Raw genomic sequence first — 7,383 nt, forward strand, 5'->3', positions numbered from 1 at the left:
GTTGGATGTATGTAAACTAAGCTTTTGTCCCAAACTCCTGGGCAACTTTATCATGGCAAGATCAAAGTAATATCTATTGATGGTGAATAGGAGTGATGCAAGTTCCAAGCAGGATAAGTACAGGCAACTTAGGACATATTGCTTGAAGTAAAAGTACATAAATAAGAATCCATGTGAAAAGAATGAGAACGGCTACCTTCAGAAACAGGCCATTTACGCTAAGTGGAAGGCCACTAATCACAGGCCCAATCTACCTGCAGAGAGCCTGGGAAATATAAGTAAGCACATGGAATATTTGATCATCGTTTACTAAATCTGCTACAATCCACCCTTCTCATCACCAAGTATTTCTTTGTTTCCTTCTTCCCACACAGAATACACTTAACTCCTCCACAAAGGAGACAAGCCAAAGTTCCATCCAGCAGCTGCATTCAACTCAAAGTTCATCTTTCTGGGTGATGTCCAGTTGTCTCTCCATCAGATTCAGTTACATGTGACTTTTCAACCTCTGGAGTCCTGATTTTACAAAAGACAAATTATCTATTCCCTCTCCACGTATACTCATGTGCGCACACACCCACCCACTAAGGTATGTATAAATACTTCCATTTGGAAAGAGAAGAATGGGGCAAACACAGCAGCCACTGAGCTGTAGCAGTTCTGGAATCCAGCCCAGCAGACTGGGAAGACCTCCTACCCTGGGGATGGGAGGTTCCTTGGTTAGGCTATGATTCTGCTCTCTGACAAGAAGCTCCATTTTTCATTGTTCTCTATGGCTCTTAGATTCGTCCTCTAGAAGATTCTTTTCCCTTATTCTCTGGCCACATCTGAAGTAAGCTTTGAGGAATTTGGACTCCTGCGGGGCTATTCAGCTTTCTCAACTTGCTTCCTACTCATTGACTATTAGGGGTCCCAGGGTTGTTTTAAGTTCTAAATATTCAGATACCGTTTTATGGTTGCTTTAGTTACGTAGCTGCCCAAAAACTCTCTTTGCTGTTCACTTCATTGGACAATAGGCACACTCAAAGGACTTTTCCACATGTGGTTCTCAGATCTATTTTATTTCTTTGCTTCCTTACCTCCATGCCTCCTTCTCTCACCCTTCATGATGGCTACTGACATCAGGCTATTGGGCGTGGATGGGAAAACCACGTCTTGAACAATGTTTTCCTGGAGGCATATGAATCAACGGAGAGGCTTCCCCCGCGCCCACCCCCAGCCACTGCAAAGTCTTGTTAAATACCACCGCTTACAGTCGGGTTCTAGAAACAGTCAACTCTTCCAAATTTCTAGGCCCCGAATTTTGAACTCTGTACCTCTTCTCTTCTGCTTTATAAACTGATTATTTCTCTCCTTAGCGTATCTCTTTCTTGTATTATCTTGCCAAACACAGCCAATAATATCACCCAACACTAAAGTCCTGTTTTTCACTCTCTCTGATAGCACTGCAAGTTTATTAGGTAAGTGATCCGCCTGCCTCGTTATTAGGAGCAATAGTTTACTTGAATATTTTGCCACGACGTATCAGGGATCATCATCTTTCCAGCTTTAATGTTAGTTTCCGCCCAGCTCATCCCTGATGACTAAGACGATGCCATACATTTTAGGTTTTTCTAATGGCAGCACCCCACTTCAAGACAAGAAGTTCTATAATGGCACACGTTGCCACAACAGACCAAACCCCACATCTCAGTGGCTCAGCTCAACAAAAACTCATTACCTGCTCACATAAAGTCTTGTACAAAACAGCAGGGGCTCCCTTCCATTTAGTGACTGAGGAAGCTTCCTCCATCCGTGTCACTAGAGCCTGATCAACCTTGGGCCAGCCTATAAAATTTAAGTACTGAAGTTGTCAAAGGACTGGCCAGTCCCCTGGCACGTGGTGAGACAATCAAGGGACAGAAGCCCAGCCTCAATGGACATAGGCACCTTCTGTCTCTTCATGCCACCTTTGTGGGGACAGCATACGCTTTGTACCTACATCTTTTTAAAATATTGGTTTGTCATAGAGCACTGAGCTGAGCTCCCTGTTTTATACAGCAGGTTCCCACTAGCTATCTATTTTAGACATGATCGTGGGGGGGAGGGAGGGAGGGAGGTCCAAGAGGGAGGGGACATAGGTATACATACAGCTGATTCACTTCATTGTACAGCAGAAACTAACACGACATTGTAAAACTATTTTACTCCAATAAAAAAAAAATTATACCTCAAAAAAAAATATTGGTTTGTAAGTTTTTGTGGGTCCTAGTTAGAGTGACCAACTACCTTCGTTCACTCGGGACTTAGAGGGTTCCCAGGACACGGGACCTTTAGTGCTAAAACTAGGAGAGTCCCAGGTAAATTGGGACAGGTTGGTCACCCTAGTCATTGTTCTCTTAAAAAAGCAGATAAAAACAAAAAGGTACCCATGTCTAAAGAAACTGCCTTGGAAATCATCTTCTGCATCCTCCTACCACTATGAACTCACATGACCTACTTTCCAAAAGAAGATACAAGCTCCTGGACAAATAGCCTGGCCCACATTTTTGTGTGACTCTGATTAAGTGAGAAACTTTTGTTGTGCTCTTTTAAAATTTAAAATATGTGCAGACCCATCCCCCCAACACAAAGTATGTAGATGAAGTCATAACAGGATTCAAAGAGGGAAATATTTAACAGGACATCCACAGGCAAAGCTTCTCACCCCCAAAAGAGGGCAAGGTCATGATCTCTGCATTTAGCAAGAGTTCATTGTGAGCCTGACTAAAGACTTGCTTAGGGCCTTGGAGTTATGATGAAGTAGGTCAATTTTTAAAATAAACGTTCATTATATTTTACCCTTTGAAGAAAAATGCTGCTTGGCCTTAAACAAATTAAGAGTGTTCAGGCTTTTTATTTGGGGCATTTTTTTTTAGTTGAATATTATTAAAAATAATTACAGGCTGTGGATTTAATCTAAAACACAATCAGCACCCCCAAAGTCCCCTACAGTGAGTTAAAACATCCTCCTTCTCAAAATTCAAAATTAAGTGGAAATTCAGATTAGTTTTGATTTATAACCACATTATGAACTATTTAATATTTTCAAGAAGTCATTCCGTGTGCCCGTATTAAATTAATTTACAACAGAATATTATATAATTTATATATGCATACATATAATAAATTATAGCCCAACTATATAATTCTACATGTATAATTAATTACATTAACCATCTACATTTTAAGCCTACAATTAGATAACCCTAAAAGACAGCGCCGTTAGCATTTTTTAATAAATACTTGTGTTTGGAGCTGTTTAACAGAGCACCTGATAGCTGATACAGCAGTGTTAACATCTGTTCCATTATTTCCAGAGGAGGTTGGTTGAACGCAATACTATTCACATAAAATATGCATTTGTTCTAGACTGTCAAGTACCTCTATTATTTTATTAAAAAGTCAAAAAGGAATATAATCAGACTTCATAATTTATGTGTGACATTTTCATTACAGAAAACTTTATGCAAAATTGAATTCCAAAATTTAATTTCCTGTGATGTTTAAATTACTTACTATCTGGCTCCTCTCCAAACATCGCGATCATTGAAGGCCCCATATGAATTCTATTAAGGATACATTTTGCTGCTGCCAGAATATACAGGGTAGTTTTCTAAGTAACTCTAAGAATATGCTTCTTAAATATATTTTGTGCCAGTTTAAATAGTTTTTCTCACACGGGAAAGAAAAGCAGGAACTTTTCTTTCTTTCTTTTTTTTTTTAAACCACAGACAGATTTTCTCTGCTTCTCTCCTTCCCACCTTGCCTGTGACCTCTTATTCCCGATACTTTAACCCAAAAGAAGCCAGGCTGGTCCAGCCCTGTCAGTTAGGGCTCACCACATTACAGGATAATAACCAGCTTCCCTCTGGCTTTCTTTTTTTTCAGGCAGTCCGATAAAGAGGATTTATCCGGGGTAGAGCCCACGGTGAGGACGTCTGACCCTCTCTCTTGTCACCCACTTTATGTGACGGTGGGTACCTCCTCCCCACATTCCCTTTGCTGCCACGTCAATGGGAGCAACCTGACTTAGCATCATTCCCAAGGTGCTTTGAGAGACCTGAAAATGACATCGCACCTCCCAGCTGCCGGGGGAAATAAGACGGCTCCTAGTGAGCAATAATTTAAATAATGAGCCTTTGAGGGTAGGAGGGTACCACCAGCAGAGTCACCTTGATGTATTCTCTGGCAGAGAACAGATTTCCAAAATGGCACTTTAAACGGGGAAATCATGAAACTGTAAGCAGTGAGAGGGGAAGAGAGAGGGTGAATCGCTGTCAATCAGACAAGGGGTGGCAGGATTCCCTGCTCAGGGCTGTCCCACACAGCCAGCCAGCAGTCCCTGGATTCGTCCAGCTGCCCATTCCACCAAAGGGAGCCTCCACGGCTAGGCATCGTATGATGGGCTTGGAATATAGTGAGGTATAAGACAGGATTCCTGCCTCAAAGAGTTCATAATTCAGTAGAAGGGTAAACTTCTTACATTTACGTAAAACTCTACATCTTACAAACTGACCTGACATGGTGTTTCATTTGATGGTCAATTGCCTGTGAGACGGTGGCGGGCAATTCATCCATCCTAATGAATGAGGGCAGGAAGCCCACTTGAGTGATTTTCCAGATGTCACACCACAATAAGTGGGTAGGCCTCCTAGAGCCCAGGCAATCCACTTTACTCAAATCCTAAACTGGACTTGAATGGAGGAAGCCAGGAAGCTGGGCTGTGATATGTGTGTCCTGATACTGGGCATGGGGGAGGGACAGCTCAGGCTCCCACTCCAGCACCTTTCCATGGCCCTCTGCAATGTCACAGCAGTAACCTCAACTAAGATAGTCATAGCTCTTCTCGTCTGTCTGCCACTGCAAATGTCTATCTGGTCCCATTTGGGGGATCTTGAGGAGGTCACCCTGTCAATCTCATTCTCCCAGGAATATTGTTACTCCCAGGCTGTCACCCACTGCCTGAAATTCCACCACTGTGAGCGCTTCTTTTTCCCTCTTCAGGCACTTTCTTTTAAAAGATTGCCCTAGGAGAGTTCATACAGTTAAGCTATAACGAGCTAGTTAGACTCTACTGGGGATGAATTTATCAGATGCCTTTCTCTCAACCACCCAACACCCTCAGAACCATTAATGTGGAGCTGCAAACACCCCACCAGGGTTTGAGAAAATGTCCCCAGGATAGTTGTTGCATCCCTACCTGCTCCCCCTCACACCCACAGTCCTGCTTCTTGTCCTTTAGACTTGGCTTTCCCATCTGGTCTCTCCCGATCATCGCCTTCAACTTCCTAGTATGAGCTCTGCTCAGGCCTGCATTTGCCAAAACCCATCTGCCTAGTAGTCAGAACATCCATTAGATCGTTGGCTCTTTGGGTCCCAACCTCCCACCTAGTGCCCTGAGGCACCAAGGGGAGGGGACTTTATATAAAGCAAGAGAGAGACTTTTGGGAGTAAGTGGTGTCATGCATCGTAAAGCCTGGACTCGTGGGTCCTGTGCAAATGGCCTGTGGTCTGAGTGGGAAGGGAAGAGTGGAAGGAGACAGGGGAAGAGAGAAAAGGGATATTTCCAGACTTGGCCTCCCTGCAAAGTCAACTTATCCCCTCCTCAGCCTTAGCAACACAGGAATTTAGAGGAAGGCCCTTACAAAAGGCAATGCAGGAGAATGTATTTGACAGATACCTACGGGTGCTCAGTAAATAGAATCTACCAATAACAGTAATAAGGTGCGAATATCTTCAGGCCAGTTGCTAGAAAGTTTGGTAAGAGTTTCCATTTGTGTTTACCAGGTCGATGGAAGAGAATGAGAAGGCAAGGAGAAGCAAAAGTAAGAATTCCAGAGAGAGGGCGCCACCGTGTAAAGACATGGGGGCCTCACGTGGAACAGCAATTGTGTGTATGGAAACTACAATCAGCTCAGGTTTGACCTATCCGAATGTGTCAAGTGTAAAAGTATAAAGTGGAAGTGACAAGGGGAGAGGCTACGTGGGCTTGCAGAGGCCACTTTTTTAGCAGCATGGAGCAAAACGGAAGTAGCACTGACCGATAAGCAAGACTTTAATTACTATCTGATTGTGGCCAGAAGCCCCAAAAGGCTAAATTTAGTGGATGTGTTCACTCGAGAGGACTTATACCCTTCTTAAAGACGAGGCATCCTCCCTGGCGTGGCTCAGACATCACCTCCTCCGGGAAACCTTCCCTGGCCTGCCTGGGCGGACCCCTTTAGCACCTCTGTGTAGCCAGCACAACCTCTTGGGCCTGCCCCTTGCACAGCACTTACACTCTGAGTCTTCGTGGCAGGGGCACTTGCTCGGCCCACTCCCCCCGCTATGGGCGCCATGAGGGTGGAATTGGTGATGGGCCTGAAGTAGGTGCTCAACATTTGTTGAAGAAAGCTTTCCCTTAACCTCAAAACTCTTTCACCTACTACCCAATGTGTCTCCTTTGCTTTACAGCAAGTCTTCTTGAAAAGAGCCATCCGTACCCACTGTCTCCACATCTTCTCCTTCCACTTTCCTCTCATGCTTTCTTGAAACTACTTCAGTAAGCCCCCTCCTCTCCTCCACAATGAAACTGTTTTTGTCAGGCGACCTCCACCATGACCTCCACGTTGCCAAATTCAATGGGGCTTTATCGGTGTTTCTCTCATTCCCAGCAACACACTGGACCACCTCCTCCCCCTTAAACATCTTCCCTTGGCTTCTGAGACACCTTTCTCTCTTGATTTTTCTACTGCACTCAGAAGCTCTTCTCAGGTCCCTCCACTGGTTCCTCCTCATCTCCTTAACCTGTAAATGTCAGAGTGCCAGCAGCAAAAACCTTGGACTTCTCTATCCTCACTCACTTCCTCGCTGACCTTATCTGGTCCTATGACTTGAAACACCCCTCTTCGTGCTGGCAGCCCCCTAATCAATACCTCTAGTCTCAAACTCTCCCTTGAATTCCAGACTCCCTTTTCTAACTTCCTACTCCACATCTTTACTTGGAAGTCTATGAAGCATCTCACACTTCACATATCTGAAACCAGACAACATGCACCGCCAAAAATGTTGCTCTTCTTCACCTTCTCCATCTCAATAAATGGCATTTACATTTGGCCAGAGGCTTAGGCTAAACAGCCAGCAACATCCTTGCCTCCTTTCTTTCTCATGCACCCACATCTAATTCATCAGCAAACTCTGCCAGCTCTCCCTCTGAGATATATCCAGAATCCAACCACACTTTACCACCTCCACCAAATCACAGACTCCCGGCTGCCATCATCTCTCAGCTAGATTATTACAATCACCTCCTATTCAGCTCCACCCTTAATCTTCCCCCCTTAACCACACATGACAGCCAGAAGGAACATTTTAAAATATAAG

At 44.1% G+C, this 7,383-nt stretch overlaps 1 long non-coding RNA gene across 1 annotated transcript; it reads left to right on the forward strand.

The window, feature by feature from the left end:
* The first annotated feature begins 397 nt into the window (after positions 1-397).
* LOC137766795 (uncharacterized) lies at positions 398-5,997 on the forward strand. The gene is made up of 3 exons (XR_011074369.1): positions 398-589; positions 3,910-3,994; positions 5,809-5,997. It is a non-coding gene; the product is annotated as an uncharacterized lncRNA (long non-coding RNA).
* The last annotated feature ends 1,386 nt before the right edge of the window (positions 5,998-7,383 follow it).

The sequence above is a fragment of the Eschrichtius robustus genome, chromosome 6 (assembly GCF_028021215.1).
Source record: "Eschrichtius robustus isolate mEscRob2 chromosome 6, mEscRob2.pri, whole genome shotgun sequence".
Taxonomy (NCBI): domain Eukaryota; kingdom Metazoa; phylum Chordata; class Mammalia; order Artiodactyla; family Eschrichtiidae; genus Eschrichtius; species Eschrichtius robustus.